The sequence below is a fragment of the Ictidomys tridecemlineatus genome, chromosome 4, assembly GCF_052094955.1.
Source record: "Ictidomys tridecemlineatus isolate mIctTri1 chromosome 4, mIctTri1.hap1, whole genome shotgun sequence".
Lineage (NCBI taxonomy): Eukaryota > Metazoa > Chordata > Mammalia > Rodentia > Sciuridae > Ictidomys > Ictidomys tridecemlineatus.
In genome coordinates this window covers 199,187,264-199,210,365 of record NC_135480.1, presented here as the reverse complement: position 1 = coordinate 199,210,365, position 23,102 = coordinate 199,187,264, and the positions used below count along the sequence as shown (strand labels likewise).

The 23,102-nt window shown below is 40.1% G+C and overlaps 1 protein-coding gene and 1 pseudogene across 12 annotated transcripts in view; both read left to right on the top strand.

Moving 5' to 3' along the window:
* Positions 1-2,144: 2,144 nt before the first annotated feature.
* Strbp (spermatid perinuclear RNA binding protein) overlaps positions 2,145-23,102 on the top strand; it is a 179,948-nt gene continuing 158,990 nt past the window's right edge. For 6 of the 12 annotated variants that reach the window (XR_013438292.1, XR_013438291.1, XM_078048161.1 and 3 more), the window contains exon 1: positions 2,147-2,316. The gene's annotated coding sequence lies outside the window, so the exon portion shown is untranslated. Of the gene's footprint in view, positions 2,317-23,102 lie in introns of all 12 variants that reach the window. The other 6 variants (XM_078048159.1, XM_078048158.1, XM_078048157.1 and 3 more) reach the window with 2 other exon arrangements.
* LOC101959406 (dual specificity protein phosphatase 18-like) overlaps positions 2,834-23,102 on the top strand; it is a 54,231-nt pseudogene continuing 33,962 nt past the window's right edge.

Below are 23,102 nucleotides of genomic sequence, written 5' to 3'. Positions count from 1 at the left end.
ACACAACATCTTTATTTTATTTTTATGGGTGCTGAGGATCGAACCCAGCGCCCCACGCATGCCAGGTGATCACGTTACCGCTTGAGCCACATCCCCAGCCCCCTTCCATCTATTTTATTTTTAAAAAATCAAAATTTTTACTACACAGCACACCTTGCTAAGTACTTGATGTAGTCTTTATAAAAATCCTCTGAGGTAGATAATATTATGTGTCACTTGACAGATAAGGGGTCTAACACCTAGATTTGTGAAGATCACACAGCCAATGTGCAGTGAACTTAGATCTTTCTACTGCAGCATCTCTTCTCCCTTGGTGGACTTATGTTCATCCTCCAAAACCTAGCTTCAATAATCTCATCACCTGGGCACTTCTTGTTTTCCTTAGTTCACTCAGGCAGAAAGATGACTCTGTCCTGAAGATGTTCACAATCCAGAGAGGAGACAGACAGCTAAACAATGATAGTCTAGAGTCATAAGAGTACATGGTTTTTAAGAGGGCTATGTGAAGAGAGTTTAGGCTACTTGTCTGAGACAGTCAAGGAGTTCCAGAGAGCTGGTTGATATGAATACCCAGGAACTTTTCAGGAGGATAAAGGAAGGTGTGGGTGGTCAAAAGTGGGGATTTGGAGCCTAGCAGCTATCTCAGGTGGGGCTCAGGAATGTCACAGACTGGGCATACTATGGAAAGGATAGTTTTGTAGTTCAGTGTGGCTAAGGGTCAAGCTGGCCTATAAGAGGGACAAAGGGAAGGGTGTGTGTCTTGAAGATGAAGGTCAGATCACCAACGTTTTTTTTTTTTTTTTTTTTCAGTTGAAATCGTTTACTCTGTGAATGAAGCAGAGATTAAAATATTGGAGCCTTGCACGATAGAAAGAAGAGACTGGATCCCCAGGGACTTTCTTGGAAGGTCTTTCCTCTGTCTGGCTCTAGCACTGGGTGATCACGTAGTTTGCCCCTGGCTAAGAATTGTTCAAGGGTGGGAACCTTGTGTTGGTCAGTGCATCCCAGCACCTTACACAGTGCCTGGCACGCAGGAGATATTCCGTGGTGGCTGAACTGGCCGGCAGAATGCTGGGCACCAAGAAGGTGCCACCCAGTAACTGTAAAAGAAAAAGTGCACATTTGTTGGGCGCAGTGTCAAGCTCCTGTAGTCCCTGCTGTTTGGGCAGTTGAGGTGGGAAGATGGCTTGAGCTCAAGTTTGAGACCAACCTGGGCAATGTGGTTAGACCTCAACAAACAAATGAAAGGAATGAATCTTTATTTCTCCTCCAGCACAGCTCCTGGAACAGTGTAGGTAAGCGTTATCCAAAGTCTGACCCAACTGTAAGGAGATTCTGGGCCCAAACTCAACTCCTAGGGAGGTCCAGAAGAGGCGGGGGTAGAAGAGGTGATTGCGGCAACTTCTGTTCAGTGCTTGGTATGTTCCGGGAGAATGCACAACTATTGTTTTATACCATATTCCCAACAGCTCTTAAGTCAGAATTCTTGTCCTAGTTTCCCGGACGAGGAAACTGAAGCTCAGAGTGGTTTATAACTTGGCCAAGGTCACACAGCTGGCAAGGGGGCAGGGAACAGAGGCTGGGGATCCGAATCTTTTAACAGGTCAAAGCTCTGGTTTGCCCTTCCTCCACCCGGGGAGCAATGCGGCGCTTACTCCGTCTGCGTAGCCGCTGGCGTTGGGGAGCGTCCCGCACTGGGGCACCCGGCCTAGGGAGGCTGGCTCACCGCCTCCAGCGGGAGCCGTTCCCAGGTTCGGAAGTTACGAAGTTTCCGTACATTTCACTCGCTTCTCACCCGCATCCCGTCTCCACTCCCCAGCTGTTACGCCGCCAGCGCAGCAGGACTCAGGTGCTGCAGCGGGTAGGGGCCTGGCGCAGAGAGGAAGGCGGGGACGCAGTTTACGTAAGCACCGGTTCACAGGTGCATGTGGCCGCCGCCAGCGCGTGCTCCCTGCGCGCTCCCAGGTGCGCAGTTGGCGCAGGCGGCGGCGCGGCCCGGCGACGGCGGGCGCTGGCCGGCGCTCTCAGGTGCGGCAGAGCGCGCGTGGAGGGGGCGCGCGGCGAGCGAGGGGCGGGCTTTCCGTTCCCCAGCAGCCGCGGGCCCGCCCCCCGGCCCGGCCAATGGGCGCGCTCGGCGGCGTCACGTGCTCGCCGCCGCCGCCGCCGAAGCGGAGACCGGAGCCGCGAGCGCCACCAGGGCAGCAGCCGCCGCAGCCGCCGCCGCTGGGCTGAGGAGCCGGAGACGCGGGCGGACGAGGTGGCGGCGGCGGCGGAGAGGGAGCGGGGACCGGGCGCGGGCAGAGCGCGGCGGCGCGGGTAGGCTGCGGCGGGGCAGGCGCCTTCTCGGCGGGCCGTCCCGGGCGGGCGGCGGTTGAGGCGGCGGTTGAGGCGGTTGGCGGTGCCGGCCGGGCCCCGCATTGTTTGTTGTGCGTCCTTAGCAGCGGCGGCGGCGGCGGCGGCCGAGGCGGAGAGCAGGGCGCAATCCCGGCCCCGCGGCTCCGGCATTGTGGCCGCCGCCGCGTTGCCCCTGTCGCTTCGGGGAATGGCAGCGGGCAGCCTTCCTCACCTTCGGGGGATGGGGTCCCGGCCCTGAGCACACGGAGGGCGTGGGCAGCGTGGGGGACGGGCGCCGGGAGCTCTGGGTCGGCTGGAGGGCTCCGGGCAGGTGTTGGAGGACATTGGGGGCAGGAGCTGGGGGAGAGGCTTGGGGGCCGGGCCGAGGGTGTCGGTAGATTGGAGGAGAGTGGCGGGTACAGGGATCCAGCCCAGTGGAGGGTGGAGGGCCTTCGGGTAGGTTTGGGGGGCCCGTGGGGCAAGGGCGAGTGCGAGAGGTATGGAGGACATTCTGGCGGGGGGGGGACAGCGTGTAGAGGTTCAGGAGGTTGTGAGGGGTTTTGAGGAGGGCAAGGGGCGAACGGGGTGGCAGTGGAAGGAGGAGACAGGGGACTCGAGGCAGAAATGGGAAGCCGATGCCAGGTTAACGTTGCGTGTGAGGGGCAGATACCGGGAGGCCACCCGAGGCGTGAAGGGGAATGGTGGAAGAGGGGGTCCCGGTAGGGGGAAGTGCGGCTGGCAGGCCGAGCGCGAGGAGCCAGGGAGGGCCGGAGGGCGTCTGGGGGTCTCGAGTGGTGCGGAAAGAAACGAGGTGTTCAGGCAGGAGGTGTGTGCGAGAGTAGGCCTAGGGGCCCCAGGAAACCCGAGAGGAGTGGCTGGGCAGGAGGTGTGTAGGGAGGAAAGAGTAGGGGGTTGACATTCGAGGGGAGATGGGCAGGTGTTTGATCCTCAGGGGAAAGGAGTATGAGGTGAAAGGGGGAGGGTAATTGAGCAGAGACTGAGTTTCAGGGTTTGGGGAGTGAATAGGGACAATGAGGTAGGGTGATTTGAATGGAGAGAAGTTGTCTGGGTGGGGTGTATGTGGTGCAGTTAACAAGCAGCAGAAGTGAGATGGAAGGTGTTCATTTGGGAAGAATGGATGAAAATGGGGAGCAGTAGGAGGGGAAATTTGGAGATTGTGGGGACACTGGAGGAACAGGTGTGTGGGGCAGGATGGAGAGGGTGTGAGGTGGTGGGCAGAAAGGAGGAGGGAAATGTTCTTGGAGTGGCAGATGGAAATATTTCTGGGGCAGGAAGTATGGAAAGAAGTGTGTGTGTGTGTGTGTGTGTGTGTGTGTGTGTGTGAAGGAAATCAGTAGGGATGGTGGTGGAATAGGTTGAAGGGAAGGTGTACAGGTCTGGAGTATCATGGATGGAGGGAGGTTTGGGGCACCATAAAGGAGAAGGGAGTAGGCAGGGAACAGTGGGAAGGAAATGGAGAAGACAGGATGTTTTGGGGTAGAGGGTATAAAGGAATTCATAGTACCTTTTAATAGAAAAGGGGGGGGTGAGGTAGTTAAGTGTGTGGGCATGTCTGTGATTAGACAAGGTGTATGGGATTGGGGTGGTGGTGGGGGAAGTAGGATGTCCAGGTTTAGGACAGAAAATAACTATTTAGGTTGGAGAGAGTTAGGAAAATAGGTTGCTTTTGAGAGTACAGAAGTCCAAGGTATAGAAGAGTGGGGAGAGACTGGATGAGTCTTGAGAGTTTGAAAGGTCCAAAATTTTTAAGTCACTAAAAGTATAAGGAAAGGCTGAGTGCAGAAGTTGGGGGCAGGAAAAAACCAACTAAAGAGAGCATTACGTCTAAACTCAGAGAAACTGGAAATTGAGAACGAGGGGGCAGGGAATATGGATCCTAGAATGTTGTAAATAGAAAACAGAGGGCATCAAACTACATATATATTTCAAAGTTTATGCTACAATTGGGGAGATCGTGAAAACTGATTTTTTTTTTTATATGACCAGCAGATGGGGAATGGGTTAGGGAGAGTTGAATGCCCCATTGAAGTTTGGAGTAGGTGTGTGGTATGTATCTATCCTCCTAGCATAATTATCTGATGGTTGGACAGATAGAAGAGCCATAGAGGGTCATGAGGAGTGCACCAAAAGTGAATGGAAATGGGATTGCAGCAGATGCAGGGCATATGTCTTTGTGAAGCTGCAAGAGAGAGTCTAGGGGCAATAACATTCAAGGGCTGTGTATAAGAGAGGGAGGAAGGGATACCTTGGTGCAGTTTATCAGATAATCCTGGTGCTTTCTGGGTAATGGGGCAGTATTTAGGCATTGGTGATGTAATATCTGAGTCTCATACTACAGGCTGACTGAAGGAATATATACTTATCTCCTGAAGTGGCAGAAATGGAGCCTTTTGACTCTTTCAAAGGGTGAATAAATACTACTGGGTTGTTGGCTTTTTCTCCCAAAGTAAAATTTAGTTGGAGGTTTCTGGATTCCCTGGTATTTAGATTTGTGTTGCAGAGCATGGTTTTAGCTTTGTTGAGAAAAGACACCTCAGGCTGGATGTACATATGGCTGTCAACTTGCCAGACACATGGAAAGTAACCTTTAGGAGTTTGAGCATAGACATTTCAGTGTTCTGTGGCTTGTGTTAAATTCTTTGGGATTTGAAAGGATTAAGCAAAGTGCTCTGAGATTGCTTCAGTAAGCAGGGTTCCTAAAATCTTGGAAAACAACTTCTCTTTTGACAGTTGAAAATTAATAAGTCTAGTCAGATTTTGCTAAAAAGTAAATTTCATCATGTTGCAGAAGTAACCTCAGTTGTTACTCTGTGGGCTTCATTCATCATAGTATTATGGTAGCTACTCTAACTTCATACAAATTGTCTGCTTTGGAAATTTGGGAGTTTTCCGGGTTGATTAGTTTTCTTCTTTTGTCAATTTAGGAAGTATCTTAATGCAGCCTTTGCATGTTCAAAGAATATTTGAGTGGAAATAGGAATCTTGCCTAAACATAACAAGAATTGAGCAAAATTTTAAGTAATCTGTGAAGGTAATGATTTTTAAAAATCTGAATTTTGTCATGAAATGTGCCGTGTAGGCAGCAAAATAATGCATTGCTCTATCATTTTTGGAGGAAAAGGTTTTTGAGTTTGTATACTGTTGATTGGAACTCTTGGAATATTTGAGATTTGATATATGTTTAGAATATAATTATAGGAAGCATATCTGGTCCCTTTGTTCGTTGGCAGAGAATTTGAACAGTAGGGTATAAGATAAATAGAGACCTTTGGAAATTCTCTCTAATATGGACATTGTTTTTTTCTTGTGTATTTTAAGTCCATTTTGTTCATCTTATTGATTTGGGTTAAGCAGTACTTTCTTGCTCAAAATACTCAATTTTGGTTTAGTGTTCTGATTATATGTATTGTTAGCTTGAGGTAATTTTCAGGCACTTTAAGATATTATACTGAGTTTATGAACTAAGGAAGGCAGGTTATTTAGATTTTGTAGGATAAATAACTGGGTTCTAGTTTTATTTTTACTGTAACTTGCTGGACAAGACACTTAATCCCTTTGTTCTTATTTCTCTCTCCAGAAACCTGACTCTTTATCTACCTCCCAAGGTAGTGAGATGGTTTATATAAAACAAGTTTGTCTTTTTGGAAGACTAGAACTATGTAAATATAAGGATAGATGTCCATTTCTTTACCTCTCTATCCCAGCCCTGCAGCCTTTAGACAGGTCAGATATTAATTAGTGCTTCAAAATTTGCCATTAGGATTTGTTGTGAGAAACTTTGTTAGAAATGAGACTTTGAACATCAGAGATGTCTGCAAATTGAAGTTTATTCTTACCTTTCCTGGCTTAATAACTGCAGGAATAACTGCAGCTGGGTGTTGGTGTTGATTTGAATTCTTCAGCCCCAGCAGAAGTTTGTGGGAGACATTCTGAGTTCTAGTTGTAAGCTCACGAACATTTCTAGACATGATTTGCAGAGAGTGAATTCAATTCTTAAATTAGGAATAATAAATATATAGTTCATATATATTTTGCAGAGAATTGATTCTCAGTGGCATGAACAGAAATATAGAGCTGTTGCTTCTATCAGAGACATTAAACTCCCTTTTTCTGATTTATTGAATATTTTTCCTTTTTTAAAATTTTAGTTATCAAGTCATCCCCCATCATTGGATATCTCCAAGTTCATCGACAGGGTGTACTGTGTTTGATGAGGAATGATTTTTTTTAATGGGTTTTTCTTTTCTTTCTTTCTTTTCTTTCATTTTTTTTTTAAAGAGAGGTGAGAGAGAGAGAGAGAGAGAGAGAGAGAATTTTTAATATTTATTTTCTAGTGTTTGGCAGATATAACATCTTTGTTTGTATATGGTGCTGAGGATCGAACCCGGGCTGCACACATGCCAGGCGAGTGCGCTACCGCTTGAGCCACATCCCCAGCCCCTTCTTTCTTTTTTTAAAAAAATATTTTGTTAGTTTTTGGTGGGCCTTTATTTATTTATTTGTAACTTTATTTTATCTATCTATTTATTTATGTGGTGCTGAGGTTGAACCCAGCGCCTTGCATATACTAGGCAAGTGCTCTACCGCTGAGCCACAACCCTAGTCCCCATCCTTTATTTATTTTTATGTGGTGCTGAGAATCTAACCCAGTGCCTCACACATGGTAGGCAAGTGCTCTACCACTGAGTCACAGGATGGGGTTTTCAATATTATGTTTGGTTTATTAGTTATAAGGAGCCACCAGATGCTAGTCATGACTGACATTGCAAAAATGTAAATAGTAAGTTGTTTTATTAGACATTAATTTGCCTTGAGCTTGGGTAACACCCAGCTCTGACTATAGTTTCATTGTGATAGCTGATCTAATATAATAGTTTACTGTCTTTTTTTCTTTTAATAAGTTTATTTTTATACATTTTAAAAATTGCAACTTTCAGAATAGATAAGAAAATTATTTTTATAATACTGAAGCAAGTTTCTCTTTGGTATAAAAATCGTATAACATGTGTGATCTTTAACTAAAAAAATTAATCAAGAATTGTGACCTAATATGCTGAACAAAACTATTTAGTTTACTGTCTTATGTAACATGTTTGGCCCTAATTACCCATCTTATTGCTCTTCTGTTTTCTTTTGTTTTGCACAGGTTCTTTTATCAAAAGATTGGTTGTTTTCCAAAATTTCTTTAGCTGTGGAAAAACTGTGGTATGTAACCACCGGTATCTTCATACTTCACTCTAATTTTAGAAAACTGTTTCTTGAGATACGTAAGTTAAATTTTTATGTCAGTTATAACAAAGAAAGTAGGACTGGGTGTGGTGGCATGCACCTGTAATCCCACTGACTCAGGAGACTGATGTAGGGAGATCTCAAGTTTGAGGCTAGCTTCAGCGATTTAGAGAGGCCCTAAGCAATTTAGCAAGACCCTGTCTCAAAATAAAAAGAGCTGGGGGTATAGCTCAATGGTAAATCACCCCTGGGTCCAATCCCCAGTACCAAAAAACAAAAACAAACTCAACCAAACAAAAAAAAAAAACAAATAAAAACCAATTAAGGGCTGGGGTTTTGGCTCAGTGGTCTAGTGCTTGCCTCACATGTGTGAGGCACTGGGTTTGATCCTCAGCATCATAAACAACAACAACAACAACAAAAAACCCCACACACAACAAAATAAAGGTGTGTGTGTGTGTGTGTGTGTGTGTGTGTGTGTGTGTGTGTGTATATATATAAAAAGCCAGTAAAATAATGAGGCTAAATTAATGGTGATATAGATAAATTATTTGAGCCTGAAAAGTCTGTTAATCTTTAATCTAGCTTTTGGTTCTTGCACGGAATGGTTTAGTCAAGCTTAACTGAAAATCGATATGTTTTAAGATAACTAATTTGTCAGTTTCTGCCTAATTTGAATTATTTCTTTTCCTAAGAGTCATTTAAGTGCGCCATATTTGAGAAGTATAGTGCCTACCTCATGAAAGATTCTGCATACATATGTGTGGCTGAGTGAATGAAGCTGTTCTAAAATCTAATTATTTGATATTCAAATTCTCTAATTTCTGACATAACCAACACTATGTAAAACATCTGCTTTCTTTAGTTAACTTTAGCACAACTTGAAAGGTTATAGTTGATTATATCAATAATAAAAACAGAGCATTGCATTGTGTGACTTCATGGTTCATTTCCATTTGAAAAGTGAGAATTCTGCAGCAGGTTGTGTAATAAATTCTCAGGCATTTCTAGGTCATGGATAAGATGAAGTTTGTTACTGTACCTGCAGAATTTCCTGTTCTCTGCAGTTTTCCAGGTGCTAAGATTTTTCACAATGTTCTATTGGGCAGATCAGCATTTTGTTTATGAATTTAATATTACCAAGTTAGTTCTGTTGACATATACAGCAACTAGTAATATTCTAGTAATAAAGGTGTCTAGATTTTTTTTTTTTTAAGTATGCCTCTTTTACTAAGCTTATTTTGCCAGTTTAACTCAAAGCATGCATTGGCATTTAGACTCAGAAACATGTTTGTGCCAAGCTTAAGATTTCTTAATGTTCAGTAGTATTTTATTGAGTAAAGAAGAGATCCTTCTCTAGATAGATTGGTTCTTTTTTTTTGGTCAATGGACCTTTATTTATTTATTTATATGTAATGCTGAGGATCGAACCCAGTGCCTCACACATGGCCAGTCAAGTGCTCTCTACTACTGAGCCACACGCCCAACCCTACATAGATTTTTTTTTTGTGTGTGTGTGTGTGAAAAAAAAAATTGGAAATTGAACTTGGATATTCAATCATTGAGCAACATCCCCAGCCCTATTTCATATTTTACTTAGGGACAGGGTCTCACTGCGTTGCTTAGTGCCTTGCTTTTGCCGAAGCTGGCCTTGAATTCGTGATCCACCTCCCTCAGTCTTCTGAGCCACTGGGATTATAGGCATACACCACTGTGCCTGGCTGATAGATTGGTTCTTAAAATGAAAATGAAGTCTTTGGTTTAGTCAAGCCTAACTGAAAATCGGTATGTTTTAAGATAACTAGGTGCCAGAAGCTTGGGCCATTGGCGCAATGGATAACTATGTGCCAGGTGTAGTGACATATACCAGCTCCTTGGGAGGCTGAGGCAGGGGATTGCAAATTAAAGAAAAACAGGCTGGGGATATGGCTCAGTGGTAGAACATCCTTGGGTTCAAATCCTAGAACTGGGGGAAGGGTGGTGGTGTGGGTGGGTAGAGGCGGGTGTGAAAACACCTTTGTAGTGACCTAATAAAGAAGTGGTTAATTTTCAAAGTTAAAACGGAAGCATTTCATTCTTAAGATTTTACAAATTCGAGTAAATTGTAACTCATCTAACATCGCATCTAATGTTAGGCTTCTGTACAGCTTAGCCTGCCTACATTTTAACCTAATGAAGTTTTGGGAGTGGGTAGTTGTTGAATTAAATAACTCTGGATAGATAACTCAATTTTGGTTGGCAAAGCTAATGAGCAGGAGGAAAAGGTATTAGAATTTTGATGTAGATTAGCAGCCAGAGAGAATAAACATCTGAAACAGGCCTGTGGTGTGCATGTTTTCAGTTATTTTTGAAGTAGGCTATAAATAAACTTGTAATGTTATGGTTAGCATGGAAGAACAGATATTAAACATATTACTAATGAGGTTTTTTAAAAAGATGGTATCTTAGAGTATTGTGATGTTTTCTAATCTGCCAGCTTTGGGTAAATATTGTGGAATTATACAAAATTAACTTTTGAAATTGGTGAGTTTTATGTTTAGAGATATCCTTTATTTGTAGAACTCAGTTCATATACCTGGACTTTGGTCTCTATAATAGCTACATAATATAGAAGAATAGCAGATAATTACATTTGGAGAACTGGAGGCACAAGGAATTGACTCTAGAGCAAAGAGAGACAGGCTTTCAGATTACACTTTCAGAAGTTGTGTATAAAAAATTCCTATAAAGACCTTGCTTTATTGAGGAAGGTTGATTGGTTGAGCAAGTTTGCTTCTTTCAGTGAATGTATTCAAGGACTGTGTGGGATAATCCTTAGTCATGTTACAAAGCTCAGGATCCCAGGATTATGGAAATAGTAATGAACCTAAGAAAAAGGCTGACTCTGGGTGGACTGTCCTTATAAGTTTGCCCTGAGCACCTGGTGTGTGACTTTGATTGGTGTGTTAGAAGAAGAATGGTTTTGACACTAGAAAATGTGGCTTTGAGGTCAGATCCTGGCATTTTTTAGTTGTCTCTCTTTTTTCTCATGTCCCAAATTGGAATAAAACCTCTAATGTGTAAAGTGAGGATTAAAGAAAAAAATTGTAAATTGCAAAGCATATAACATTGCTTTCAAAGGGAGGATTGAGCAGAATTGAGGGCAGTTTTTGAAGGGATGTAGAAAATTGACTCAGAATGTCCTGGAATGTACATAAAAGGGAATAGTATCCTACATTTTTTGCGGGTGGGTACCAGAGATTGAACTCAGGGGCACTCGACCAGGGAGCCACATCCCCATTCCTATTTTGTATTTGATTTAGAAACAGGGTCTCATTGAGTTGCTTAGCACTTTGCTTTTGCTGAGGCTGGGTTTGAACTCATGATCCTCCTGAGCTTCTGGGATTACAGGCCGTGTCACCATACCCCACAGTACTATGCATTTCCACATATCATCAACCAGCTTCAACAGTTAACAGCATTTTGCTGCCCTAATTTCATGGTCCTTCACTCATTATTACATTTTTTTAAAAATATTTTTTATTTTTCAGCGGACACAACATCTTTGTTTGTATGTGGTGCTGAAGATCGAACCCAGGTTGCACGCATGCCAGGCGAGTGCGCTACCACTTGAGCCACATCCCCAGCCCCTACATTTTTTGATTACATTTACTTTGTTTTTTTAGTGTTTGTGATGTGCATACACACTTCCATCCATTAATACTTTTGCACATATTTCTAACCAGTAAGAACCAGAAAAACTCTTAACTTCCCACCCAATTAACAATAATTTTTTATCCTGTACACAGAAAGACCTGGATTTGAGACCTCTACCACTGTGCTTTGTGCATTAAGCATATTACTTGTGCCCTCTGAGCTTCTGGTTTCTTATCTATAACATGTAGATACAATGCCTTAACAAGTTATTTTGAGCTTAAATGAAATAATATGCAAACTGCTTAATACAAATGTTCTCAGTAAGTAGCCCAGGCTCTCTTCAGAACCTCCTATGGCACGTGAATTACCCTTCTTTAGTATTGCAAAGGTAATAGTATTCTGGAATTATTATCCACTTAGCCTATTTAAATTTTACCTTCATTGGGCTATTTGAGTCTTCCAGTGAAATTCTCTAAATTTCAGTAAATTAAGAGAATAAAGATTAAAGTGTTTATTCTTTCCTGAAACATCATTATTTTTCTATATAACACTCATTCCATTTCAGCACACACTGTATTTTACTTCTATATGTGTATTTTAAAAAATTTTTTAATTATAAATGGACACAATATCTATCTAGATTCTATCTATCTATCTATTTATTTATGTGGTGCTGAGGATTGAACCCAGGGCCTCACTTGTGCAAGGCAAGTGATCTACCACTGAGCTATACAAACCCAGCCCTGTATGTATATTTTTAACAGCTCTTTCTTGATTACACCGTCTCTTCTAGCTACTACCCAATTTCTCTGCTTTTCTTTGTTGCAAAACTTTTTGAAAAAGTTATTTCTACTCAACTGCAGATCTCCTATTCTTTCCTGAACATGCTCTAGTGAGACTTACAGCTCCTATTACTCTGATAAAACTGCTCTTATCAAAACTGTGAAGCTTAATTCATCTGTGGAAACATTTCGCTTCCTTCTTGAAACACTTTTCTGCTTTGGTTTATAGGATGCCACACTGCTTGTTTTTGTGTACCTTTTCTCAGTCTGCTTTGTTGGTTCTTCTTCATTCTTTATCTCTGCCCCCTTTGAACCCATGGGTACCTTAGAATAGAGCTATAGCCCCAGATCTTTGCATTTATTTAGTTTTTTTTTTTCAGTATTTATTTTTTCAGTTTTCGGCGGACACAACATCTTTGTATGTGGTGCTGAGGATTGAACCCGGGCTGCACGCATGCCAGGCGAGCGTGCTACCACTTGAGCCACATCCTCAGCCCCTGCATTTATTTAATTTTAAGATTTTGATACAGGATCGCTAAGATGCCAAGGCTGGCCTTTACTTCTGATCCTTCTGTGTTAGCCTCCTGAGAAGCTGAGAATATAGATATGTGTCACTGTGCCTCTTAATATTGAACCACCCTAGGGGTCTCTTCTCTTTATTCTCATTCTGTTGGTGCTTTCTTCCAGTCAAAAAAATACCATGTATGTATTGATGACTCTGACATTTTCCCCCCTATCCTGGAACTCCAGGCTATCCTACTGCAAGAAATTACATCTCCCTCTTATATATTTTGTTGGTATTCACACTAAATTTGTCCCAAACCAGTTTTTTTTTTTTTTTTTTTGAGTATCAGGGATTGAACTCAGGGGCACTCGACCTCTGAGCCACATCCCCAGCCCTGTTTTGTATTTTATTAGAGACAGAGTCTCACTGAATTGCTTAGCTGAGGCTGGCTTTGAACTCTGGACCTCCTGCCTCCACCTCCCCAGCTGTTAGGCCTCAGTCATTTGTTTTTAAGATAGCATTTTTCACAAATTGAAATCAGGGTTGCATCTTATCATTAAAGGCATTGAATAATTATTCAGGTGACAGATATGACACTCTTCTCATTGCCTCAGTGTATGCAAACTTATTTTGTCTGTTTATATTGTTATCACTTCAGTTGAGTTATGTATCTATTTCTCTTTTTTTTTTTTTGTATTGAACCCAGAGATGCTTTACCATGAGCTACATCCCCATCATCCTCAGTCTTTTTTGCTTTTTAGAATTTGAGGCAGGTCTTACTAAGTTGCTGAGACTGGACTCAAACTTGAAATTCTCCTGACTCAGCTTCCCAAGTTGCTGGCATTTCAGATGTGTTACATGGTTGGCCTTTTGTACACACTAAACTCCTAATCTTTACCCTATTATGTCTTTTTATTGCCCCTTTTAACAGTCTTCCAAATCACAGTTAAGTAGCAACTTCATCTTATAGTTGCTCAGGTCAAAACTTGGAATCATCCTTTATTTACTTTCTATTACATGCCACATTTAATCCACCACAAAACCATGCCAGCTGTGTCTTCAATATATATCCAGACTCTGGCCATTTTTCGTGATTTCACCGATCTAAGCTTGTCTGAATTACTGCAGTAGCCACTTTTGGCTCTTTCCCCCTTATAGACTATTCTCAATATAGTAGCAAGAATGAATTTTTTGGACTGGGATGTAACTTAGTGGTAAAGTGCCCCTGAGTTCAATCTCTGGTACCAAACAACAACAACAAACCTTGGATTTTGTCATTTCGGATCAAGACTATCTGGTGATTTCCCCATCTTGCTCGGAGTAAAAGGCCAAGTACTATCAGATCCTCTTGTGATCTGATCCCTTCTTTGCTCTCTGACTCCCATCTTCTCTAATACTTTTTGTTCATTCATGGCCTTCTTGCTATTCCTTTAACATGCTAGGCCTATTCCTGTCTCAGGTCCTTTGCATTTGGTGTTTAACCTACCTGGAATACCTTTCTCAGATAATTGCTTAGCTCCAGCATATATATCGTTCTCAGTGATACCTTCTCTTACCACTCTATTAAAATGGCAATTCCTCTGTTTCTGGCTCTTGATAGTCCCTTTTTTGTCCATATCACTTAAACCATTTAATTTATAATAGATTTTTCTTATTTTGTTACCTTTTCCCCTCCACTTGAGTATAAGCTCTATGAGGAGTTTGTTTTCTGCAGTTTCTAAGCATTGGTAAAACAGTGCCTGACACTTAATAGTTTTATTGCAATCTGTTACTTGGTAAAGGATGCCATGGTTGTAGTGCTGTAGGTGGAATTTCAGTTTTTCTTTGGAGTACTATGCACCTTTAAAGTATTTTTGATGTATTTCTGTTTTTTTTTTCTTCAAGAGTACCCTTATTAATTTATCCTAATTTGTGAGCCCTTATTAAGCCCTGTGCTGGTTATATTGGGGGATAAAATATACATAGACCTTTGCCTTTCAGAGCCTATATTCTCTTAGGGGAGATGATAGCATGTGCTTCAAAAAATTAAAGATGAGTACCCAAGAGATGAAATGGACTAGGAATTCAGATGACACTACAACCCCTCTCCTTCCCCTTTCTGTGGTGCTAGGGATTGGACCAAGGGCCTTGCCCAGACTAGGTAAGAATTCTACCACTGAGCCACATCTCAGCCCTGGCTCAGTAATGCAGAAGAGCAAGAAATTATTTCTAGCTGAGAGGAATAAAGGAGAGCCCTCAGAGGGATGTGGTATATGGTATCTGTTATTTGTGTAGAATCTCTGGAAAACAAGTAGGATTTGATTATGAGAAAATGGAAAAGAGAATTCCATTTGGAGGGAATTTGCAAAATAGGACTGTTAAAAATTTGTATGAGAAATAACTGGTTCATTTAGTTAAAAATAAAGGAATATGACTAGAGTGTAAGTTTGGAGAGGAATGTTGGAGTCACTGATGGAAAGCCTTGCATACAAGATAAGATACCCACTCTGTTCTGTTAGCTGTGTGGCTTCAGTGAAGGATATTATTAGGATTGTCTTTTAATCTGGCAATTTTACCATGGAGAGAGACTGAAATGCATCCATCCATTAAAATGTTGTAACAGTGTTTTGAGGAAAATAATGAGGGGGAATTGAAGTGGGTATAGAATGGCTGCCTTGGAACAGAAGAAAACTTTGTAACTGGATGTGAAGTTTGAGTGACAAGTCTGAAAACTACAGCATTTCAAATCTAGTTGATTGGGTGCCCTTAACAGAAGTAGGAAACCCAAGATAAGTAAGATTGGGAATTAATGTTTCATTTTAGTATTGAGTTTGCAGGTGTGATGGTGCCATCCAGGTGATGATTATTCATATGAAAGGAAAATAAGATGTGCATCTGTGGCTTTGGTGCCTTCATTTTGATACAGATAACTGCTAGAAAGAGAAGACTCAATTGCTGAATCTATCGGTGGGGTCAGAATCTAGCTAATTGATGTGGAATACTTCTGTTAAGTCATCTGAATTTTTCTTTTGAGCTGTAAGTGGCTTTACTTGTTTCACTAATTTTACTAGATAAGTGTTCTAAAAGCACCTCATATATTCTCAGAAGTTTGATGCAATTTAAATGTTATCCTTTGAACTTTTCTTTATTGCTGCTTCATTGGCTATAGCTGTCTAATGTCTGTCACTCCTTTGAAGACAACGGATGGGAGTTCCCAACTAGTAACCTTGATCACCGTCTTAACATGAAGGCACTGCTGATTTTAGTTTTAATCACGCTATACTCCGTTTTTAAAACTACCTAGGAGATAGAACTACATTGGAAGAGGAGAGGCCTTCTAACCTAATACCGCTATACTCGTTTTTAAAACTACCTAGGAGATAGAACTACATTGGAAGAGGAGAGGCCTTCTAACCTAATTAATAATAGCTAAGGTGTTATTTGCTAAAACATTTCTATAACAACCTATACTTAAAAAAATAACAAAAGATATGAGGATTTAGCTTCTATTTCCAGGCAAATTCAAGAACAGAATAAGATTCTTTTGATTTGTATACTTTTTAGAACCTTGAAACCAGAGGTGTTTTTAAACTCATGAGTGTTATTTATAGGAAAAGAAGTACAATTTTTATTTATAGGTTAATGATGCATGATATTTTTATTTTATACTTAAAATTTTTTGTTTTTTAAAGAGAGTGAGAGAGAGAGAGAGAGAGATTAATATATATATATATTTTTTTTAGTTCTCGGCGGACACAACATCTTTGTTGGTATGTGGTGCTGAGGATCGAACCCGGGCCGCACGCATGCCAGACGAGTGTGCTACCGCCTGAGCCACATTCCCAGCCCCTTTATTTTTATACTTAATGCACTGTTTATTAATTGAACAAAGGCACCATCGGAGTTTATTAAAACTTGCAGTTTACCCTCTTTGTTTAAAAGGGTGATATTGGCTCTCTCTCTCTATTAAATATTTTTCCTTTGAGATCTTTTTAGCCTAGTTTTGCTTCAGAGAAATTAAGGTACTAGTCTAAAAATCATACAAACTAGAAGCATAGTTGGGTATGAGAGGTGGAAGTCTTGGGCTCCTTCTACCTTTCTGTTCCACATTTCCTACTTTTAGAAATGTGGACCAGAAGGGGCTGGAGATGTGGCTCAAGTGGTAGTGTGCTCGACTGGCATGTGTGCATCCCGGGTTCGATCCTCAGCACCACATACAAACAAAGATGTTGTGTCTGCTGAAAACTAAAAAAAAAATAAATAATTAAAAAAAAATGTGGACCAGAAAACCTTTACTATTTACATTCTAATTCCTAATAATGTTCACTAGAAATACATTTCCCTCATTCCTGCTGAAAATACTTTTTTTTTAAAAAAAAACTAACCATTCAAAATGGAATGCTTCAGTGATATTTAGTATATTCCCAATGTTGAATATACTATCTTATGTAGTTTCAGAATAATTCCATCACTTCAAAGTAAAATCCCTTGCCCACTAAGCAGTTTGAAAAAAGTTTAAACCATTAGAATGAGTCTTTGCCCTGAAAAATAAGTTCAGCTCTAGTAAGTTTGTGCTCATGCACTTATTTCTGATTTGCCATTAAGAAATGGAGTCTTGGGCTGGGGATGTGGCTCAAGCGGTAGCGCGCTCGCCTGGCATACGTGCAGCCCGGGTTCGATCCTCAGCACCACATACAAACAAAGATGTTGTGTCTGCCGAAAACTAAAAAAAAAAAAAAAAAAAAAAAAATTAAAATTCTCTCTTTTCTCTCTCTTTAAAAAAAAAAGAAAAAGAAATGGAGTCTTTCGCCAGTGGTGCATGCCTATAATTCCAGTGGCTCTGGAGGCTGAGACAGGAGGATCGCAAGTTCAAAGCCATTCTTAGAAAAAGTGAGGTGCTAAGCAACTCAGTGAGACCCTGTCTCTAAATAAAATACAAAATAGGGCTGGAGATGTGGCTCAGTGGTTGAGTGCCCCAGGGTTGAATTCCCAGTAACAAACCCCCCAATCACCGGGAAAAAAAAAAAAAAGTAGAATCTTCCTTTTGTTATTTAGTATTGGATGTATTATACTTAGAAACAACTGCAACATTAAAAGGCCATAACTGTTAATAATACTGATAGCAGATATGGTGTTTTGTTTTAATCTCTAATTTTCATACTAGCCTTTCAGAATGGTTACTGTATTTCAGATGGAAAACTAAAGCTTATTCAATAATTCCAGCTGATAAATTGTGGTTTCAGGATTCAAATTCATGTCGTTTTGACTTGAAAAGTCGGGTGTTATTTTCACTGAATCTAGGAATGAACAGGCAAAAGGCGACTCAGTATAGTCTCATTAGGACAGTGCAAATATAAGGGAAGAAGATTTGAGTTTGCTAGTCCACTTTAGTATTTGTGCCATTAGTAGCCACTTCTGTTCATTTGTGATCTGTGTGGCAGTTGGGGAAAATAAGAAATAGCTTTTTTTTTTTTTTTTGGTGGTCCTGGGGTTTGAACCCAGGGTCTTGTGCATGCCAAGCAAGCACTCTACCAACTGAGCTATATCCCCAACCCAAGAAATAGCTTTTGGAACTCTTTTTTAGTGGACATTATTATAAATAGAAAAATTACAACATTGCTTCTGAGATTTGTTCTTAGAAATTCTTTTTTTTCTTCTTGTTTGTTTTTAGTGAATCATTAATTTGATTTTAAATTTCTAAAATTAATTTTCTGAGTAGTTAAATATTAGTATGGAACTTGATTTCTCTCTATTTTGTTAAAATATTTATTTTTTATTTGTAGTTGGTCATGCTATCTACATTTATTTATTTATTTATTTATTTATTTTAATGTAGTGCTGAGAATTAAACCCAGGGCCTCCCACATGCTAGTTGAGTGTTCTGCTGAGCCACAACTCTAGCCCCTTATTTTTGTTTTTGATAGTACTGGGGATTGATTCCAGGGGTATTCTACCACTGAGTTATACCCTAGTCCTTTTTTATTTTTATTTCAAGGCAGAGTCTCACCCAGTTGCTAAAGCTGGTATCAGACTTGTGATTCTTCTGCTTCATTTTCTTTAGTTGCTAGGATTACAGGTGTGCACCACCAAGCCTCACTTTTTTTTTTTTCTTTTTTGGTAGGACAGGGGATTGAACCCAGCAGCACCCTACTACTGAACTATATTCCTAGCCCCTTTTTGTATTTTATTTAGACACAGGGTCTCACTGAGTTGTTTAGGGCCTCACTAAGTTGATAAGGCTGATCTTGAACTCACAGTCCTCCTGAGCCATGGGGATTGCAAAAGCATGTGCCACTGCACCCAGTGAAAGAACATTCGGTATACCAGTTTTCAGCCATTCCTCTTAAAAAAAACTTCTGGTAAGTCACCAAGTAGTATAAACCTTGTTAGTTTTCTCTTGCGTTTTTGCCTGAATGATGTAACATTTCTTCTGTTTAGGAATAGACACTGGTGTAAGATGCTGGATTTTAGGTAAAAGGGTGGTAGCTACTTTGGACAAAAGGTTTTTTTAAAAAGGTTTTGTAAATATAACAAGAATATAAGCCACAGCAACAGTAACCATCTACAAATGTCCTGTATTTAAGTGTATTGCTAGCTATCCAAAGAAGTATAGATTTTGATAGTGACCTTATAACTTTTGCTAATGTCTAAATAGGTATCTCCATAAATGGACTTTGAGTTTTTAAGATCTTTTATCCAAAACATTTAAAATGCCTTTATAACTTGACCCAAATATTACACTTTTCTGATTGGTGTAGAACTTCTTGTTCTCTCTGGAACCAGAAGAAATATAAAGAATCTAGGCTTTGGAGTTGTTCAGAATTGTTTTCAATTTTTTCACTGACACTCAATAGATGTGTCACTTTCTTTCACCTTTTAAAATGAATATCATGCCTTACAACTCTGCACAGTAGGATTAAAGGTCATGTTTCTAAAGGGCTCAGCCCAGTGTGTGGCATGTAGTAAATTGTGTTCAAATTGTAGTTGTTTTAGGCAAAAGCCTAAATTTTTGGTAGCCTAGACAATATTCTAGGCTACAGTAATACAAATCAATAAAACTTCATTTGCACACTGTCCTGCAATTAGTACATTTATTCTTGGAATGTGTGTGTGTGTGTGTGTGTGTGTCTGTCTGTCTGTCTATTTTTTGAAGTGCTGTATGTTAATTTTCACTATTTCCTGAAGCTTGTTCTCCTTTTCTCAGAAATGCTTGGCATATGTCTCCATTGATAAATGTAAATTTACGTTAAAGAATAGATGGTGCTATACAAGTTTATGATGAGGCATTTGCTCCCTGAGAGCAGTCCTTCAGTTAGATGTTCCTGTGCAGCATGCCAACAGGTGCTTTTCAGACTTAAAGATTTCACTTGGTAGAATGCCTGAGGTTATGTCAGAAAAGGAAGCTTTGGTTGTTTGGAATGAAAGAAGTACATGGTGCCTACTCAGTGCTTATAGTATATTTTATGATGATTGTTAATATTAAAGCATGAAAAGCTATATTCTAGAATATTAATTCTATTCATTACTTGCCTATTGTTTGTATCAATTCTCTCAGTTCAGAGAAATATACAAAAAACCTTTTACTCTGTGTAACTGTAGGGTTGAAGTTATGATGAATCAGAATCTAAGATTATTAGCCTTGGAAGGGACTTTGGAGATCAGTTATACTAACCCTCTTATCTTGTAGATGAGAAAGCTGGCTGAGAGAAGTTGTGGCTTGCTCAAGGAAATGGAGTCACTTATAAGTCTGATTTTTGTTCCAGTGATATGAAGGTAACCTGGTTGAGTGGAGAGAGCCCTGGACTTTGGAATCACATCATCCTGATTTGGTTCTAATTCCACCATTTATTAACTGTGTGACCTTTGACAAGTAAATCTGAGTCACTTTTCTGTGTTACGTTATTTGCAGGGTTGTGAGGATTATGAGGTAATGTAACTATAGCACAGTGCTTGGCATTTGCTCTGAGCTCAATAAATGCTGTCTGTTTTGCTGTACTGTTTTTCTTGATTACTTAGAACAGGTCATATGGCTAAGTGATTATTGTTTATGAAATGGGAATCAATGAGAATGGTTGATGTTTTTTTTGCCAAAGCCTTTCTCTGAATAATCTTAAGCTATTGTTCATTGGAGGAGAATACTGCTTACAGCAGAACGAGTATAAATTATTCGTCAAAAGCCTAGTGATGGGCTGGGATTGTAGCTCAATTGTAGAGCACTTGCCTAGCACATGTGAGGTACTAGGTTTGATCCTCAGCACCACATAAAAATAACTAAATAAAATAAATGTATTGTGTCCACCTACAACTAAAATAAACAAACAGCTAATAAACAAACAAATAAATAAATAAATAAATAAGAGCCTAGTGACTTGCTCCAAGTTAAATGGCCAAGGAGCCTAGTACACAGAACATTAAAATCAACCTACATTTAGTTGAGCCAGCATTTTTCAAACCTTTTTTTTTTTTATTTTGTTTTGGAATACTAGGAGTTGAATTCAGGGCTTCATAACAAGTGCTGTATTCCTAATTAAAAGTATATCCAACGTGAAAAAAAATTAGTGAGAAAAGTAGTGTTGCTTTACAATTATGCAGATTTCATTAGTGTCTGTAACAGAAGACAGTTGGGTTCTAATGGCTGCTTCTGCATTTAGTCTGTAGTAGTATGTTCTGGTTGAGGATATGAAAAAGAAATTGGCCATTTGGAAAATGCTGGTTCACTGAATTATGTTGATCTTCCAAATCTGACACATTTCATTATAAACCGTCTTCATACATTATGTAATCTCTGGAAAACTCTATACTTATGAGAGAGTGAGAGTAACTTTATACTGTTATGAAAATTAGTATTGGCCTAGTAGATCCCTGAAAATGTTTTGAAGATCTCAAAAGGTACGCCATACTTGGAGAACCATGAAATTGGATCTATTGATAAACTAAATAGAGTAACCATGTTTGCAGATACAGCTTTAATAAATACATAGTCTGGAAATTACTATGGAGTAGATTGTTATATAAGCCTTAATCTTAGAAACCGATCTTATTCCTTGAAATAAAGAGCAGCCTAATTTTGAAATGTGGTGAATTTTTATTACATATTTGAATGTTCTTTAAAAATAAGGCATTGTATTAAGACATGAAGTTTGAGAAAGAATTTCTTCTCTTGAATTTATGGTCTAGCTGGAGGGGCAAGATACATAATCTTATGAAAAGATGACTAATGTTGTGTTGTCTGTCACAAACGTGACATACAAGGAGAGATGAGGCTGTTTTATGGGAAAGTGCAGTGCTTTTTAGGTTAGAATGGAGAATTCATATAGAATAACTAGGCTAGGCATTTTCTTCTTTTTTAAAAAATTGTTTATTATGTGGTGCTGAGGATTGAATCCAGTACCTCACATGTGCAAGGCAGGTGCTCTGCCACTGAGCCACAACCCCAGTCCCTAGGCTAGGCATTTTCATCTAAGACTTTGTAGAACCACAGTATTTTAGTGCTTCACGAAGTACCTTGTGTACATCTTTGCCTACTTGTTTCCTTACCGAATTGTTAGAAATATTTAAAAAATTTATAAAGTGCCTAGCACCAGAAAGCACATACGGCAGCTATTATTATTGTTGTTAATATGGCTTTTTCAGCTCAGAGTTTTCTTCAGTGTACTAGTATCATAAGATGTTTGACTTCTCAATATTTTGAATATTCTGATCTCTTCATTTGTTGAAGGTAGTAATCCAACTATTCTGGACTCTATGGAGATTATATTACTATGTTCAGGCACTGACTGTACTAGGCATTTTACATGCATTTTGTCTTTAGGTTCTTAAAACAGTTTCACTGTTACGTGGGCAGTGGTGTTTCCATTTAATAAGTGAGAAAACTGAGGGCTGGGATGGTTAATTGCTTGTAATAGGTCCTTAAAAGTAAGATGTATAGCTGGCTTTGAACCCATATCTCTGTCTCTAGAGTTTCATCGTTTACCTTTCCATTGTGGCAGTAAGTTGAAATATTTTTGGATTGTAGTGAACTTTTTTTAGTTGTTTTTCTATGGATAGCTTTTTTTGGGGAGGTGTTGAATGGTGGCTCTTCTGTGCTTAAAAAAAAATGTATTGATTGGTGTTTGGATTCCAAAGCCATTTTTTTTTTTTTTTTAAATCACCTGTATTCTCTTAGAAAATAAGGGCTTTTTTTTTGGCTGGTGGGGTGGGTGTTCTGCTGGTAATGGAACCCCAGGGCCTCCTGCATGCTAGGACAAGTTTTGAGCCCCACCCTCAGCCCAGGGCATTTCTTCACATTGAGAAATATGTTACTTAAAGAAACCATTCCTGGGCTGGGATTGTGGCTCAGCGGTAGAACCCTCCTCAACACCACATAAAAATAAAGGCATTGTGTTGTGTCCATCTACCCCTAAAAATAAATACATAAATAAATATTAAAAAAAAGTAAAAAAAAAAACTAAACATTCCTTTCCTCAAGTGGGAGTGGGCCTTAGATAGGGCTTTGATTCAGCTCTCCCAGACCCACCATCATAGTATTGAGACCAAATGGGAATGTGGGGCTGGCAGCATGTTGAGGTGCTGAGAGCCCTGGTGACTTGTGTAATGCAGCACCTATTGTGGTTTTA